Here is an 18,437-nt window from a genome sequence, read left to right on the forward strand (position 1 = left end):
CTCTGGGGTTGTGGCGCTCATCTCGCTTTATTGGCCGAGGGAGACGGCATACAGCTCATGGGGCCACCATGACTAAGCTGCTTCTGGCGAACCAGAGCAACGCACGGAAACGCCGTTTACCTTCCTGCCAGAGCGGTACCTATTTATGTACTTGCACTTTGACGTGCTTTGGAACTGCTAGTTTGGCAGGAGCAGGGACCGAGCAACGGGAGCTCACCCCATCACAGGGATTCGAACCGCCGACCTTCTGATCGGCAAGTCCTAGGCTCTGTGGTTTAACCCACAGCGCCACCCGCATCCCTCTGCACACATCACAACTGGTCAATGTCATTCTTAAACTGTGGTGCCCAGAACTGGACACAGCCTGAAGTTCTAAAATGGTTACATATGCACAGAAAACTAAGGGTGTGGGGGGTTTTTTGGTGGGGGGTGCCAAAGAAGTGGCATGTGAATCACAATGCCAAAGGTGGCTGTGCTGCTTTTACCCTTTTACCGCCTTGGCTTTGGTTTGCGAAATCCAGCTTGCTCTGCCCTTGTTTTGCTTTTGTTTAGATTCAGTTCTCACAAATCGCTTGTGCCTGATGAATATTCATGGCACATTAGTTTGCTCTCATTGTGGTGTCGTTACTGCACACATTGTCACGTTGCTCCCAGGTTCCTATCCACAGGCTCTAATAATTAAACAGTGGGGATGTCACTCCCCCCCCCCCTCTCGTGGAGGCTCTGGGTCTTTAACGAAAACATGACAAGCAGAATGTCAGTGACTGCAGTTCCCCCCCCCTCCACAGCATGGAGAAACACTTTTGCCTGTTGTGATGGGATTGTTCAAGGCACAGGTCCCACATCACAAACAGAGCTGGAGATACTAGGCGTGGCCACAACCTATGAATGTTTACTTGGAACAACGTCCCACTGAGTTCAAGGGGATCTGCTTTCAAAGTATGCTTAAGATTGCTGCCTAAAGCAGCTTCTGAGCAGTTGTCCTCCCCCTCCTCTTGTGAATTAATTATGATGTCTTTTACAATGATCTGGTTCACACCTACTGCTAAGACATACCATGGTTTAGCACAGAAAGTGTCAGTGTGAGAGTTCCTGGAGTGGAGATCATGGTTGCTGCACTCCTGCGTCTATGCTCCATATTTGGCTTAGTGCATCACCTGAATCGGAGGTCATGGTTTGTCTCCTTCCAGACAAACCGTGAGCTGTAACCAAGGTTTGTTCTGGACTTTACAGCTCACGTGTTTCTGGCGGGGACAAGCCACAAGCTGGAGTTCATACAACATGCGAAGGTAAACCATGGCTGCGCTCACAGCAGTGCAGCAGTCGAAGGACGTAAGCAGCAGCCACAACCTCCTCTGCGGGTTGCACATTCCCACTAAGCCACGATTGAGCTTAGTGTTATTTGCTGTAACCAGCTGTATGTAGGTCAATGCAGCACCACTCATTGACACCTGCTAAATCTCATTGCATCAATTGAAGGAACCCTGCAAACTGTAGTTCTATGAAGAGTCTATGTATGAGAATTCCATAACATACAACATTACAGTTTGGGGTGGATTTCAAAGGGGAACGATATCAAGGTTTGATGAGGAAACGTTCAAAGATCTGAGTCTGTTTCACATGGAGAAGAAAAGGCTAGGGAAGGACATGATAATATTATCTCAATATCTGAAGGACTACCACATAGGAAACTGCCTTATACTGAGGCAGACTATTGGTTCATCCAGCTCAGTATTCTCTACACTGACTGGCAGAAGCTCTTCATGGTTTCTGGAGATGTCTGGGATTGAACCTGAGACCTTCTGCATGCAAAGCAGATGATCTACCCACTGATCTACAGCCCTCTTCCTAAGAAGCACCACCCACCTCCCACAGCTCCACCCGCATCCTTGTTTATCCTAATATACATGTGTTCATATGCATTTTTGCCTAATATGATTCATTTTAAAATATTATTTACACTAATATATGCATTTCTATGCACACTTTAGTATATGCATGTTTTTATACAATATTTGGCTAGAGAACTATATTGCAAAATTCAGGGAAGTGTGCATTTCAAAGGATGGCTGTGTTTTGGTTCTTGAGTTGTCTTGGAAAGTGCAAATTAGGTAGGTTCACCTTTACATGTACACTGAATTGAAACCCACCTTCATATACAGTCCACATAAGCTTGCCATGCTCAGCTGGTGACAGTGTGGTGCTGTTAATGCCAAGGTTGCAGGATCGATCCCCGTATGAGAAAGCTGCATGTTCCTGCATTGCAGGGAGTTGAACTAGATGATCCTCCGGGTTCCTTCCAACGCTACAATTCTATGATTCTCTCTCTCCTTCCTTCTCCCTTTCCCCATATTTCTATAATTAATTAATTAATAGATAAAATTGTATATACCATCCTTTGTCAAAATTGATTCCAGGGCAGTTTACAAGATTAATTACCTAGAATTCAAGGCTGCAACATTAGGTAGATTAGCTGGCCAGATTAATTGATTAACAACATTTAAATTCAATTGATTCAAAATTCCATAATCAGTCAAGTTCATGCTACAAATCTAACCTGTGAACATAACATGCCTTGACTCTGATGTGTTGAAATTGAAATATGCTCATTATTAGAACTGAAATTTATCGCAGGTGACATTGCTGTTGCTTCTGTCCACCTGTGGCTCCATGTCAATCGCTTTGCAAACAAAGCACATGTGACAATAGCTAATTTGAGAACACTGTGTCATGGCATGTGACATTATGCCACACAGGTGTGGGTGAGGAATGTTGTCGCTAATGCACCACCTTTCCAGTAGGGCAATCCTGTACACGTCAGCTGAGAAAGCAGTCTCACTGAGTTCACTATGCTTGATTCCCAGAACAGTGAGCACAGTATACTGTCTAAGATGCATTTCAGTAATGAACATACGATAATATTCAGCTTTGATTCAAAATTTGGAATGTGAGATCTTGAAGTGTAGAAGAGATTTCATCTGAGTTTATGCAGCTGAAATGCAATGGAGTTAGTTTGTGCATCACTACTAAAAAGGGGGCCTCTGCTGAATTAATTGGCACATTTAAAGTATTTGTTAAAAAATTCTTTCAACAACTACTTATGTAAACTTAACTGACTGATTAATTGACAATGATGGAATTGTAAAAGCTAGAAAATGAGACCCATTGAACACAGCGAGGCTTACTTCTGAGTAAGCATCCATAATTGGATTGTAAACCTCATATGAACAATCAGTGAAGAGTTCTTTAAACAGATGATTGCCCCATTATCTATGTTCACACACACACACACACACACACACACACACTTACTGTATATATGTTATGACAAACCTCTAGTCCCCACAGATGTTGCTGGACTACAGCTCCCATTATCCCTGATCATTGTCCATGCTGGCTGGGGATGATGAGAGGTGCAGTCCAACAACATCTGGAGGGCCAGAGGTTCTCCATCCCTCCTATATTTACAGCCTTCTAAGGTGCTACATCTTAAAAAGCAGAGACATCACCTTGCCAACAAAGGTCCGTATAGTTAAAGCTATGGTTTTCCGAGTAGTGATGTATGGAAGTGAGAGCTGGACCACAAAGAAGGCTGATCGCCAAAGAATTGATGCTTTTGAAATATGGTGCTGGAGGAGACTCTTGAGAGTCCCGTGCACTGCAAGAAGAACAAACCTCTCCATTCTGAAGGAGATCAGCCCTGAGTGCTCACTGGAAGGACAGATCCTGAAGCTGAGGCTGCAATACTTTGGCCACCTCATGAGAAGAGAAGACTCCCTGGAAAAGACCCTGATGTTGGGAAAGGTTGAGGGCGCAAGGAGAAGGGGATGACAGAGGACAAGATGGTTGGACAGTGTTCTCGAAGCTACCAGCATGAGTTTGACCAAACTGTGGGAGGCAGTGGAAGACAGGAGTGCCTGCTGTGCTCTGGTCCATGGGGTCACGAAGAGTCAGACACGACTAAACCACAAGGTGCTACAATATTCTTTAGTGTCTCTTTGCGAAACAGTGTGTGTGTGTGCATATGCGTGATTGCAAGTTCACTGAATGCTATTTTTTTTAGCAAAGGAAACATTCTTTAGCAATCTTTTAAAAGCAGTTAGCATTTTTATGCATTATGAAAAGCTTTCTTTCTTCTTCTTTTTCAAGCAAAAGGTTCCTCAAGGAATGCGAATGGAATGTATAAATATATCACCAGGAGAAGTATGGGATTATTAATAAATAAGGAGGGGGGTGAAATGAATAATGATTAAAGTCACAAAGATACTAAATTCCTTTCTAAGTCTGTCTTTAAGAAGAATAATGAGGGAAGGAAGCAATAAAAAGATAGCTGGAAAGAGGAAGAAGCCGATAGAGAGAGCGCTCTCCTTCCCATCTTGGCTATCAACCAAGGCTTGAAACCAAGGGGCTGCAATGGTCATCTGTGAAGTATAAATGTATCTGAACAAAATCTGGGACATCAAGAATCCAGAACACCAAGCTGGCAAGATTAAGGTATAAACACTCTTTTCTTCCTGCCAAGCGATTCTTTCCCAATGTCTCTTTGCATCATGATGGACTGTCAGGTTGTTATTTCTGGAGTAAAGGGCAGCTACTGATGTCACTGGGGGTTTTGGGGAAGCAATCCATCCAGTTTGAATTTTTGCACAAACCCATTTAATTTGCACTTCCTGAAACAATAACAGTAATCCTTTGAAATTTGCACTTAGCTGAATTTTGTTAGGATTCCATTCAACGCCTAACGTGCACAAGTATGCCTCTATTAATGAAAATAATGTACACAACTACATTCTAGGAGATAAAATTGCTTGCAAAAATGCATCCATTCAACCAAATTGGATTTTTAATTATTATTTTTAACGCACACGTTAGAAGAGATAATGTATGTCTCAGTTTTTCAGAATGGAGCTCACACATCAGAAGCAGCCATATATTTGTCCTTTTGGGAGTCATTCGGACACTCCTATTCTCCTGGCGGAACTACAATTCCTAGAGTGGTTTATTATCAACCCTTCTTCCCAGGGAACTCTGGGAAATGTGGCTCTGGGCAGGAAATAGGAGAGTCTCCTAACAACTCTCCACACCCTTAGCAAACTAGTTCCTAAAATTGTTTTGGGGAAGCCATGGCTATTTAAAGTGGTATTGCAGTCATTTGAATGCATGTTGTGCATGTGGTCTGAGAAACTAGGGGGCAAGGCAGTGAGAGCTTAGAGCGGTGTGGTCACAGCATAGATGCAGCCCTGGGAGCCCTGGGAGACTGGCTCCACTGCCCACACAAGGCTGAGCACCCTCTGCCTTGTCCCCCTTGTACCATCTCAGGATGATTGTTATATTTATTTATACCCCACCTTTTTCCATGACAGGGACTCAAAGCAACTTTCTAGGCACCAGTGACCTGCTCTTTTGGGAAGCCAGAAGAGCAGCAGACACCTCATTGGAGAGACACTGCCTGGGGAGAGGGCTTGGTGGAGAGGGCTGGAGACTTGTATTTCCCTGCTGGGACTGAGGTTTCTCTTTTAAAATAATAATAATAATAATTTTTATTCATTTTAAAATATATTGTCATACATATCACAAAATTTCACATCTTAAACAATCTTTTGGACTTCCATCAGCACCTCTGATGATCCCCCATTTTTATGATTTCTTCTGCATTTCTTAAATTCATATTGCCTTTAATTATCTTAACTAACGTCTTCCTTTTCGTCCAATTATGCAATAATTCAAATTATTCACCTCACAAAACTTCCTGCAAACCTATAAATGTAATCTGATCATCACAATTACTTTTCAAATAGTCCGTAAATTTATGCCAGTCTTCTGTGAATCTCTGGTCCCGCCGGTTTCGAATTCTTCCCATTAGTTTTTCTAATTCTGCATAGTACATCAATTTCATCCTCCAATCTTCTTTTGTCGGTAATTCTTCTTGCTTCCATTTTTGTGCCAATAATATTCTTGCTGCCGTCATTGCGTATAAACGCAGTGACTGAGGTTTCTCACCACTCCTAGAGATATATGTTTTATCCTCCAGCCGCTGAGGCAGGGGCTTGCAACCCTACTCATTTTGCTTTTCGCTTTTGACTCACGCCCATGGACGCTGTACAATTTTGCCTGTAAGTGCAATGCTCAGATAAGTGCTTGGGATTTATACTTAAGCAATAATGACAGAGAGATAATATATATACCCATCTGGAAAGGTTTTGCTTGGATGCTTAATCCAGATTTTAATTTCATGATTTTAATTGGACATGGTAAATTTGGAGGGCCCTGGGCTGCAATGATATTGTGGAAGCAGAGTGGATTTCTCATGGTGAGAGGCAATTTTGATCATTTTTTAGAGGAAGCCACTTTAAATAGCTTTGCATGTTTTGAGGGAGACAGTAGAAATTGTGTTTTTTGGATGGTCAGGGTATGTTTTCACATTAGTCTCTAAAAATATCAGAAACTTATTTTGAAACTTGTATTTCTAAATAAAAAGCCCAGTCTCTTCTAAATTTGTTTTACAATAATAACTTAGTTGCCTGTGGCCCAGAAGTGACTTTTTTTACACCAACAGAAGATATTCAATAAATGTGTGTGTGGGGGGGGGGAGTTTTTCCATATAAGCAGGAATAAACAAAGGATTGTTTCTCTATGTTGTGGCATAAGACCACTGTAGTGCATGTAACAACCTGACTGGAAAACTGCCATGTATTTTGGGGAGGGTTTCTGAATACTGTTCAAAAACATCAATTAGTTTATAACTTAGCAGGCTGCATATTACTCTGGTACAGTGGTACCTCGGGTTAAGAACTTAATTTGTTCTGGAGGTCCGTTATTAACCTGAAACTGTTCTTAACCTGAGGGACCACTTTAGCTAATGGGGCCTCCTGCTGCCGCTGCACAATTTCTGTTCTCATCCTGAAGCAAAGTTCTTAACCTGAGGTACTAATTCTGGGTTAGCAGAGTCTGTAACCTGAAGCATCTGTAACCTGAAGTGTCTGTAACCCGAGGTACTACTGTACTCCAAAAAAAACTTAGCAGCCTGCAGATTACTCTGGTACTGCAAAAAAACAAAAACTTGTTTGTTTCAGAGACTACTACAGTATATTCTATGTAGGCTAGATTACTGTACTGCAAAGTGCTCTACATGGGACTGCCTTTGGAGAATGGAAGCTGCATCTGTTAGAGAATGCTGCTGTGAGGCTGGTGTCAGGGGTGACTCTGATGTTTTCCCAAGTACACTGATTCCAGTTTGGGGATCTGAGATCAATTCAGAGTGCTGGTTAGGATAATTTAAACCCTTGGCTGCAGGGTGCCTGAAAGATTGCCTGCTTCTGCTTGAGTCTGATCACTGATGAATATCGTCAGAAAGGGATCTGCTCAGCATTTCCCCTTTACTGGAAGCAGTGGTGGCTGGCAGCCAATGGGACTAGTGGGACAGGAGGGAGGGAGGCCAACAGCAGGTGGCGCTAGAGCCAATGACAGGCACAGCCAGTTAGGTTTGTCCCCATCCACATCCTTGCTGAGTTCTATAGGGACAACACTGAGACTAAAGAGAGGAATCTGTTAGGCAGTGCCACTCCCTGGACTGGCGGTAAGTAAGAAAGCAGGCAGGTGGTGGCTGGCTGAAGGACAGACTGAAGTTGGTGGGGCAGTGCCTTCCTCTGTGTATGTATTGCATGATGGAGGCTTAGGTGAGTACACATCAGAGGGTTGCCACATGGGAATGGCCCGACCTTTTTTAATACAGAAAGTCCCAGGTTCAATCTATGGCACCAATACTGGGTAACAAGGCTGGAGAAGACCTTTGCCTGTGATGTGAGAGATTGGCTGCTGGTTAGAGTAGCCAGTTCCAGGCTGGATAGACCAACTATCTGACTCTCTTTAAGGTTGCTTCATATATGAGAACTTGTGCTCTTAACCTAGCCAGGCTGCTTTATATGCATGCAGCAGAACAGCTTTCTCTTTAATGAGTTATTAAGCACCCCTACTAAAGACTTTCTTGCTTTCCTTGATATTTCCTTTTACAATTCTAAAATACAGTTAATCTGGGGCCTCGTGCCCTGTCAGCGCTTAATAGTTCTAATTAATAGTTCTAATTGCTTGACAATCTGCCCTGGCGTGATCATAAACATTTCCAAAAAATGGATCCCAATATCCGGGACATGACCTTAAGCTTCTTTCATAAAGACTCGGGCACAAATACTCATCCAGCCTCTCAGTAATACTGTCTTCATTTGTCACTGACGACCCATTCCTTCCTACCCTTAATGGCCTTGCCAATTCCTCATCTAGCTGTGCGCTTTTAATACGCTGAAGAAAGCTTTCATTTGGTTTTCTTCATTTCCGTTCCTTTTTTTGGGGAGGGGGGGGGAAGCACAAAAAGGCATTTCCTACTTTAGCGTTTCCTGCCAATCTTCCTAAGTGTTTAATTTTGAATGGAATGTCATCATTAGACCTGCTAAATAGAATAATGCGATAAAAAGAGCCGAGAACCCATATCCTGGAAATTCTTGTTCTGTGCCAGGATGAAACTACTGAAAATGGTATTATTAACATTGGGGGAAATTAAATCATTAACTTTGAGGGATTTGCTTTCACAGAAGTAGAATCAGCATTGTATGGGGCATGACAATTGTCTTAACAGTTCTGCCCAGCACAAGTAGCTGCGTTGTTGTACTGATTTCCCAGTCCCGTAGTGGTAATCAAAGACTGTGAAACCCATCAGAGCACTCCTAGATATAACTAAAGAGAAATTTGGTGCATAAGATTCTTACATGCCAGTCCCACATTTGGAGCTCTGCTAGTGTAATGGAGGGAGTGCTTTGAAGTTCCATTTGCAATGCCCCACACAGTTGGCATTCAGCAGTTTGCCCAGATGTTTCATGAGCATGTCTGCTGAGTTAAATGGCTCTTCGGGCAAAATGGCACAGCTGCTGGTGCTACTTTAGGGGTTTCAGGGAAGAAGAAAGAGGCGCCACCTTTACTTCGGTTTAGGGACGGAAGGATCTGCCCATTTCATTTCTCCCCATTTCTCATTTCCCCAACCTTCAATTTAGTTCCCCACATTTCTGTACCAATTTGCGATTAAAAGAAAAATCGTAAGGAAAGTTGATCAACGTTTTAGTGTGGATTTCTACCAATAAACTCATTTTATTTCTACCAATAAACTCATTTCTAAACTCATGCAGTTTGGACTAATGTACACATTTCTTGTAAGCAATTCCCCCTAGAATGATGTATTTTTGTATATCATTTTCAATAATATTTATACACACTTACATATGCATGTTTGTCAACATTGTTTGGTTGGAGAACTGTGTTGCAAAATTTGGAGAAGTGTGGATTTTGAAGGATAGCTGTGTTTTAGCTCACATATTGTTCATGATAAGGAAGTTACGCCAACCTCTCTGATCACATTAGTTGTCATAAGAACATCAGAAGAACTTGCTGGATCAGGCCAATGGCCCATCTCTTCCAGCATCCTGTTCTCACTGACCAGATGTCTGTGGGAAGCCTGGTCATCTTTTAAAGCTATCTAAATTTGTGACTGTTGTCTTTGTCCATGGAGTTTTCTTGACAGGGATACTGGAGTGGCTTGCCGGTTCCTCCTCCAGGTTTTTAAAGCTAAATTGGTGACTTCTTGGGAGAAAAGCAATGAGAAACCTAGACAGCATCTTAAAAAATAGAGACATCACCTTGCCAAAAAAGGTCCGTATAGTAAAAGCTATGGTTTTCCCAGTGGTGATGTATGGAAGTGAAAGCTGGACCATAAAGAAGGCTAATCGCCGAAGAATTGATGCTTTTGAATTATGGTGCTGGAGGAGACTCTTGAGAGTCCCATGGACTGCAAGAAGATCAAACCTATCCATTCTGAAGGAGATCAGCCCTGAGTGCTCACTGGAAGGACAGATTCTGAAGCTGAGGCTCCAATACTTTGGCCACCTCATGAGAAGAGAAGACTCCCTGGAAAAGACCCTGATGTTGGGAAAGATGGAGGGCACAAGGAGAAGGGGACAACAGAGGACGAGATGGTTGGATACTGTTCTCAAAGCTACCAGCATGAGTTTGACCAATCTGCAGGAGGCAGTGGAAGACAGGGGTGCCTGGCATGCTCTTGTCCATGGGCTCACGAAGAGTCGGACACGACTAAACGACTAAACAACAACAACAAATTGGTGACTGTCACAGTATCCCATGGGATCGAGTTTCAGAATGTCCTGCATGAAAAAGTACTTTCTTTTATCTGCACTCAATCTTTCAACGCTCAGCCTCATTCAGCAAGTTGCTGAATATTCAGCAACAATCATCTTCCTTTTTCTGCACCTTTACCAGCTCAACAACCACCTTTGTTAAGATGCAGTGACCAGAACTGTATGCAGAATGCCAAGTATGGCATCCATTTTCTTAAAGGTATTATTATACTGATTTATTTTTTTTTATTGCTTCCCTAATGATCCCTTGCCTGGAGAGTGCCTTTTTCACAGCTGCTGCACATTGGGTCAATGTTTTGGTCCTGACAACACAAGCAGGAAAGAAAACACTGCATTGTTTTGCTGCCCAAACTAAATTACTCAAAGATCAGAACTTGTTGATCATTGGGAATGGAAGGAAATGTCAATGCAATAGTCACTTGTAGACCACCTTCCCAGCTGCCCTCAATATAAAGACTGTGCAAAGGACTTTCGAGTGTCGATTTTGTGCTGTTTCCTTGAGGAACACATACAGTTGGCTTGCCGCATGAAAAATCAGAAATCCTTCAGCCTAAAACAAGGGGAATGCAGATGACTTAGGGACCGGTAGTCTGTCAAAAAGTGCATAGCAGTAAGATGGAGAAACGGCTCTGGGGCCCTGCAAAATACAGCCTTTCTTGTGCTCTTTATAAAAGTATCTTCACAGGATCTTGATTGAACAAAAGATGAAAAAGCCACTGCCTTGAGATTTGGGGGGGGGGGGAGAGATGATTTACATTTCCGCCGTTACCCTGGCAAGCTCTCACTTGGATAGAGATGTACCACGTTGTGAACTTTCATATCTATTAGTGAGTCTTTTTTTTTTTAGGTGAAAACTGGATCTCTCTCTCTCTCTCTCTCTCTCTCTGTGTGTGTGTGTGTGTGTGTGTGCCCCTGCAACATTGTAGCAGATACTGATTATTGCTGCAGACTGTAGCTTCTGTGGTTCTATGGTACCTGTTCCGCCATTCATTCATTCATTCATTCATTCATTCCACTCTTCCAGTACTTGCTATACTTGGAAGTAAACCTAAAGATGGTCAGATGTACTCTAGTGGCTGCAATAATGGTATGGGGAGTGGAGAAGAGACAACAAATTGATGTGTAGCATTCAAGCTGTGTTGGATAGTGGACTATGGCAGGAGTGGGAAACCTCAGGCCCAGAGGCTGAATGTGGCCCTCAAAGCTTCTCTGTCTGGCCCTCCAGACATAGGAAGTTGCCTTACATTCAGTCAAACCATTGGTCCATCAAGGTCAGTATTGTCTACACTTACTAACAGTGACTCTCCAGAGCTTCTGGCTGTTGTCTCTCCCAGTCCTACCTGGAGATGCTGGGGATTGAACCTAATGTAGGAGCTTCTGCACACAAAGCTGATGCTCTAATGCTGAGCTGCATTTTTCTTTATTAATTAAATTTGTACACTTCCTTTCATCCGAAGATCACAGAGCTGTTCACATGATAAGAGTATAAAATGAGAACATAAAATATATATTAAACAAAAATGACCCAATAACCGTCCTCCCACAAACACTTTAAAAGGCCATAGGATGGTAATCAGCCAAAGTTTTGGGTACAGAGAAATGCTTTCGCCTGGCACCTAAAGATATGTAATGAAAGTGCCAGGCAAACCTCCCTGGGGAAGCATTCCACAAACAGGGAATCATCACAGAAAAAGCCTGTTTTCATGTTGCTACCCTCCAGACCTCTCATGGTTGAGGGACCAAAAGAAAGGCTTCAGATGATGATCCCAGAGTCTGGGTCCGTTCATATCAGGAGACTATCCTTGAAGGGCTGTGGTCCTGAGCTGTTGACATGACCCATGCTTGTTAGGTGGGTCATGGGCAGCTAAAAGCTCTGGAAACAGCCAATGGTCAGGAATGGAGAATACATCACAGCCACAGGGCAAATTAGGAAGCAGAGTTGAGGCACAAACCATCTGGAACAGAATGGGAGGAGAAACCAGAAGGCAGAATCCAAGAGCAAGACAGAAGTCATGACCAATGAACAACCAAGGCTCTGTAAAACAAAGTTGCTCAAGCAAGGTCCAAGTGGAACAAAAATACTTCTCTTTCTTGTTTCAGAGGAACCAATGGCCACCCTGGCTGGGCGGAGTCGCAGGGTACTTCACAGAGAAACTGTCACCTTCAGTTAAAAGGTTCATGGAGGGAGGTCTAGAAGTTCTTGAAACCTCTATGAAACCAGGAACCCTGAGATCTCCTGGGTTCCTGATCACACATGGAGCCCCTTTCATACTAAGGTTAAATGTGCAGAGGTCAAGGAAAGAGGTCAGTGCAGATGCTGAGATTTAGGGTGAACCTGTCTGTCTTCTGTGTGTTCAGTGAACACATAGGGAGGGCAATGTCTGCATAGCCCCCATTGCTATGACTGCATCATAATCCTGCTATTTTTCATTTGTCAAATGCCTACTAAGTGCTAGGTGATGTTCTAGGAGCCCAGTCTCTCTGCCCCATGGGCTCACCGTCTAAAAATAGAATTGAAATTGTTGGAAACCCTAATGAAGGGGAAGAGAGGAGGAGCATCTCCTTGGCCAGAGAGTTAAAATCATCCAGCGTGGATGAAAAACGAGGCTCCTTGCAGTCAAGCTGTAAATACAGCAACTGCAAAATGTAAATGCTTTAAAAATGTGAGCACAATTCAGCTAAGAAAGCGGGGCCCCGAAATTTATATCCTCGTTATCGGTAATTACAGTCAGATTCTTTTTACTGAGCGCTATTCCCAGCTAACACATAAAAGTGTCTGTGCACATTATCCACTTAAAAGTAAGTCACCCTTCGCACACGTGTGCCATGAGGAGGCTGGCTGCGGTGGGAGGCCATGCTCAGACCCAAAGCTCTGCCTTCTCTGCCGCAAATGTATCTGTCTACCATTATAAGCAAAGTAGCTGAAAGCCCCTCAGGGTGTTCTTATGAAATGTAAATTCACTGACTTGGAGACCTCAACATAAAATCATTGCTTTTAATGCATGGCAGCTTAACCCTCTCTTCTCCTAGGAAGCAGAGGGGGGAAAGGAAATGTGTTTCCATCATTCACCCACTTTTCACTCTTAAACAATAGATGCTCCATGTAATTATGACTTCCTTTATGGGTTTAATATAGTATTATGATGATGATCACCAACATTATTTATTAAATCTATCCCGTTGCTTGGTCCCAGCTCCTGCCAACCTAGCAGTTTGAAAGCACGTCCAAGTGCAAGTAGATAAATAGGTACCACTCCAGCAGGAAGGTAAATGGCGTTTCTGTGTGCTGCTCTGGTCATGCTGGCCACATGACCCAGAAGCTGTATGCGGCTCCCTCAGCCAGTAAAGCAAGATGAGCACCGCAACCCCAGCATTGTCCACAACTGGACCTAACGGTCAGGGGTCCCTTTACTTTTACCTTTATATCACCCCTCATCCAAAGATTACAGGGCAGTTTACGATATAAATACACAAAAATACCATGATAACTACAGCAGAAAATTGTGGGAAGATCTACGCATAGACGTATGCAACCACATATTAGAAATTGGTAGTCAAGGAAGGGTGTTTGTGAAACTGGGGCACAGTGGGGTCATGCTTTGTTCCACTAGATCTTACTGATGGTGTACTGTGGGGGGGGGGGATGCAGAGATGTGTAGATCTGGGAGTTTTCAGAGCAGAAGTGATGACTTCATATGTTGGAGCGCTCACCCCCCCACCCCCATCCTGGCAAGTGAATGAGACTTTTTTCTTTTTTTCTTTCTAGATTAGCATAGAGGAAGTTGGAAAATAATCAAGTAGAGGCTAGATACTTCCCTGCCTCTTCTTTGACGGGGTTCCTACTTCAAGTTAGTAGTTTAAAAGTCAATTATTATCTGCAAGATTGTTTGTTTGTCAGTGTAGAAGCTGAAGTTTGCATTTCTGTTGGCCGAAGATCTTAGATTAAAAGATCAACGTGTTTTACAAGTTGAACCTATGAAATCAGAAGTAAGCACCATTGAGTTCAATGCATAGGATTGCTGATTCAAATCAGTTGGGCATTATGCTATGTTCTGCTGCTCTTTGGTCTGTGGATGAACACAACTGCTCACATTTTTAGACTGACTCTTCTTAAGCCATAGCCCTGGGGGCTGTTATGATAAGCTCCTGCATTTCAAAATTTAGCACTACAACACCAGTGCACATTGGTAAGAAGAGATGTAAGGTATTTTTTCCTCTTAGTGGTAACCATCTAAATTATCCACAATTGCAATCATAAAGTGCTATCCTTTCAAAGATTGGTGTTTCAATTTTAATATTCTAATAATACTGTTATTGAACACCTTTTCTGTCATGCTACCTGATGTGGCAGTTTCCCCTATGTTTAAGTCAAATTAGCTGACTTTCTGCACAAAGTGTGTGTGTGTGTGTGCATGCGTGTGTGTGCGTACGCACAACATGTGTGTATATATGTGTCATTTTGATTTTGAAGGAGTTGTTGATGTGCCACAAATGATGGAGAAAGGAAGGCTTTGCAAATTCCCTTTCCATTCCTCCAAGATAAGACTTTCCCAAGTCCATGCCTTCAAGATGATGTTGGACTACAACTCTCATCACCTCAGACCATTGGCCAAGCTGGGTGGGGTTGATGGGAACTGAAGTCCAACAACATTTGGAAGGTGCCACCTTGGGGAGGTCTGCACTAAGACTACATTCAGGTACCAGAGACATGACTACCTCCTTTGCACCATTCTCTATTTCCCATGTTCTATAGAACATCATAACCAGAACAGGCAAAAACGATTCTGTAGTGGTTTCTCCTCTGAAATTCTTTTTCTCTTCTACACAAAATCCTTTGCCAACAGCTGTTTCTAAATACGTCATTATCATGATAGATTTTTTTCTCTTAAGCAATAAATTAGAATTGGCTACAAGATAAAGTCTAGGATGGAAAGTTTGAATGCACTGAAATATTACTAGCGTATATAAAATTAATGTGGCATCCCTTTCTTTTAAAATGCCTGTTAAAAAGTTAGTGTGAATGCCGCTTAATGATTTATGCAGCAGTTCAGGGGTTTGGTTCAACACTTTTAGAAAAAAAAGTAGAATTGATTTGAGTGACAAAGAAAGATATCTTGTTCATATACTATTTTAAAATGGCATTGTGCTATATTATATCACAGAGTGCAGAATTTCCAGGCATTTTTGTAAAATCAGATGGTCTAGATTCTTTTTGTATCCCTCTATCTGGACTGTGGAAATCCACCATAATAATCCTATTGTGCATTACAGTCTAGGGATGGATGAATTCCAATGCCTCTCAGTGTTTCCCCTGTCTTGAATTCAGTTCTCCACATTTCTGCAGAAATTTGCAAATAAAATATAATAAAATAATCCTTGTGAACATTTGCCAGCATTTTAGTGTGAGTTTCTCATCATCAATATATATTTGTATGCCCTTTTGACTAAAATACACATTTTTGCAAGTAATTTCCCCTAATGTCATGCATTTTTGTATGCTAATTTAACTTATATTTGCATTTTTCTTCACACTTTCACCTAATAACTGCATCTTTGTACATATTATTTGCTTTGAGGAAACTGCATCCCAAAATTTGAACCAGTGCAGTTTTCAAAAGATAACTGTTTCAGTTTGCGTATTGGTTCGAGAAGTGTGAATTAGGTGATTTTGCATTAAAATGTGCGGGGGGGGGGGGTGTCAAATTTCTCACAGTCTCTGCATATCTCCACATTTTGCAGCAACACTCTCCAGCCAAGCAAAGTGCATAAAAATGCCTTTACTGTGGTAAAAGATGAACAAAAATGCACACATTATTCAAAATAACAAAATGCATTACAATGGAAGAAATGGCTCTGCAAAATATATATTAAGATAAGTTCACACTAAAATGCTGATGGATTTGCATATTTTTTTTAAAAAAATTGAAGACTGATGTGGCAATATGGAGAACTTAATACTAGAAAAATGAAAAACTGAGAAACTGAAGTGGGCAAATTTGCCCATCCCTACCATGGAGGAAGAGCTGTAATACAAACATGTGATTTGGGTCATTTTACTTTGTTTTCCTTTTTGCATTAGCCTATAGTTAACATCAGCTGACCCAAACTAATAAAATATTTGCAAAATTATTTGGCGGTATAAGCAAATGAAGATCACAGATGAAATGATGACAAACTAGATTTACTGAATAAACTGGAAGTGAATTTGCATGGATTTTTAATTTTATTTTTAAAGTTAGAACTCAACTGGATTCCAGCAATGATGGGCTTTAAAAATGGTTTGACTGTGAGTTGCTACAGCAGACTGTGATCCTCAGGAGTTCTTGCTTCCACACTGCCACAACTTTCTGATGTGCAAATGGTTCATTCATAATCACATTACTTGCCTGAAGTGCCTCCGGTTGCTAATCAGAATGTAGTTGTTGGAAATGAAATATTTGGTTTAACTCCTTCCTCCTTTGTTGTTGTTTAGTCGTTTAGTCGTGTCCAACTCTTCGTGACCTCATGGACCAGAGCACGCCAGGCACTCCTGTCTTCCACTGCCTCCCGCAGATTGGTCAAACTCATGCTGGTAGCTTCGAGAACACTATCCAACCATCTTGTCCTCTGTCGTCCCCTTCTCCTTGTGCCTTTCATCTTTCCCAACATCAGGGTCTTTTCCAGGGAGTCTTCTCTTCTCATGAGGTGGCCAAAGTATTGGAGCCTCAGCTTCAGGATCTGTACTTCCAGTGAGCACTCAGGGCTGATTTCCTTAAGAATGGATAGGTTTGATCTTCTTGCAGTCCATGGGACTCTCAAGAGTCTCCTCCAGCACCATCATTCAAAAGCATCAATTCTTCGGCAATCAGCCTTCTTTATGGTCCAGCTCTCACTTCCATACATCACTACTGGGAAAACCATAGCTTTTACATACGGACCTTTGTTGGCAAGGTGATGTCTCTGCTTTTTAAGATGCTGTCTAGGTTTGTCATTGTCCTTCCTCCTTAGTGCAAATCAAAACAAAGCGCCATTCCAGACTCCTGTTCTCCAGGTGACTGGGAGTGGGGTATATTCTGAAACATGTCATTGATGCAATGGTAACGGATGTGGTGGTGAATTTATACTGGGCCATCGACATGTCATTCCACTTTATTAGTCATCTGCTCATGCTTCCTCAATGTTATTGCATGATTGTCATCTGTAGGTGCAGTTTTCCAGTACAGTGTAACAAAGGAAGACACATGCACACCCCCGGAACATTTGTGGTATAAAAATCTACAGGATTTTAGCAGGAACCTATGGGATATGCACCAATGGGAAACCAAGCAGTATATCCCCCCCTAAAAAACTTTTGCAGGCACAAACTGTATTGAAAGCTTATAACCACTCTAAGAACATCATGATCATCAATGCCCAATAAAAAGTAAGTCTGGAGGGACCCAAATATTAAGTGTGTGCCATAGGAATTATACACACTCCCTGTTGTCTAGGCTTCTCCCCTTGCTCTTCTGCATTACTGAAATAATTCAGTTATTAGTTCTTCTGTGTTACTGAAATTTAGATGGTAAGCTCGTCAGGGCAGGCACCTCTTGCTGTTAAATGTGCACAGATGACATGACAGCAGTGAATGATCATGAAACACTCAGAGCCAAACCACACCCTAACATTATTTACACTTTTTGAAACAGCATGCTTAAATCAGTCACTTTTATCTGAAGAAAAAGCAGCTGTGTAGCCCTGACTTGAAAGGAACAATGTGCTAATTGTTCCACAGTTGCTATGTGTCCCCCCCCCCGTGCCCCCCTGGTGTTACTCACAGGAAGCAGCACTTTCGAGTGCAAAGAGCACCCAAGAGGGGGCAATTTTGGGCAGGAAACTGGCATGGAGCTCCTATACCAGATTGGAAGCACATCCTAGATTGGGGCCCTAGGGTTGTTTCCCATTTAAAATAAAGGCAGACCATTTAAGCATGGTTTAAAAAGGAGCTAAGTATACTTTGGCCTTCATTCCATTGTTTACAAGACTCCCTGGAACCATGAAATGTTGCCTGTAAAAAATAATAATGGCTCAGTGAATGACACCATCATGGTTGTTATGGTTATTTCTACCTTACCTGACTGAAATAGAAAGGAAACACTGTTATAGGTGCGGCAAGAGATAAGTTGCCAAATGGCTACACGCATTGTGCGTGGTACAAAGACGACTATCTCAGCTGTCACTCTCTGAACTCTGTTTGAACACCTCTGCAAACCAGCACAACGA

General features: G+C 42.3%; 1 long non-coding RNA gene across 1 annotated transcript in view; it reads right to left on the bottom strand.

Moving 5' to 3' along the window:
- LOC308485094 overlaps positions 1-18,437 on the bottom strand; it is an 840,425-nt gene that overhangs the window by 220,897 nt on the left and 601,091 nt on the right. The gene's annotated exons all lie outside the window — the stretch shown is intronic.

The sequence above is a fragment of the Podarcis pityusensis genome, assembly GCF_964106645.2.
Source record: "Podarcis pityusensis genome assembly, chromosome: 9".
In the NCBI taxonomy this organism is placed as follows: domain Eukaryota; kingdom Metazoa; phylum Chordata; class Lepidosauria; order Squamata; family Lacertidae; genus Podarcis; species Podarcis pityusensis.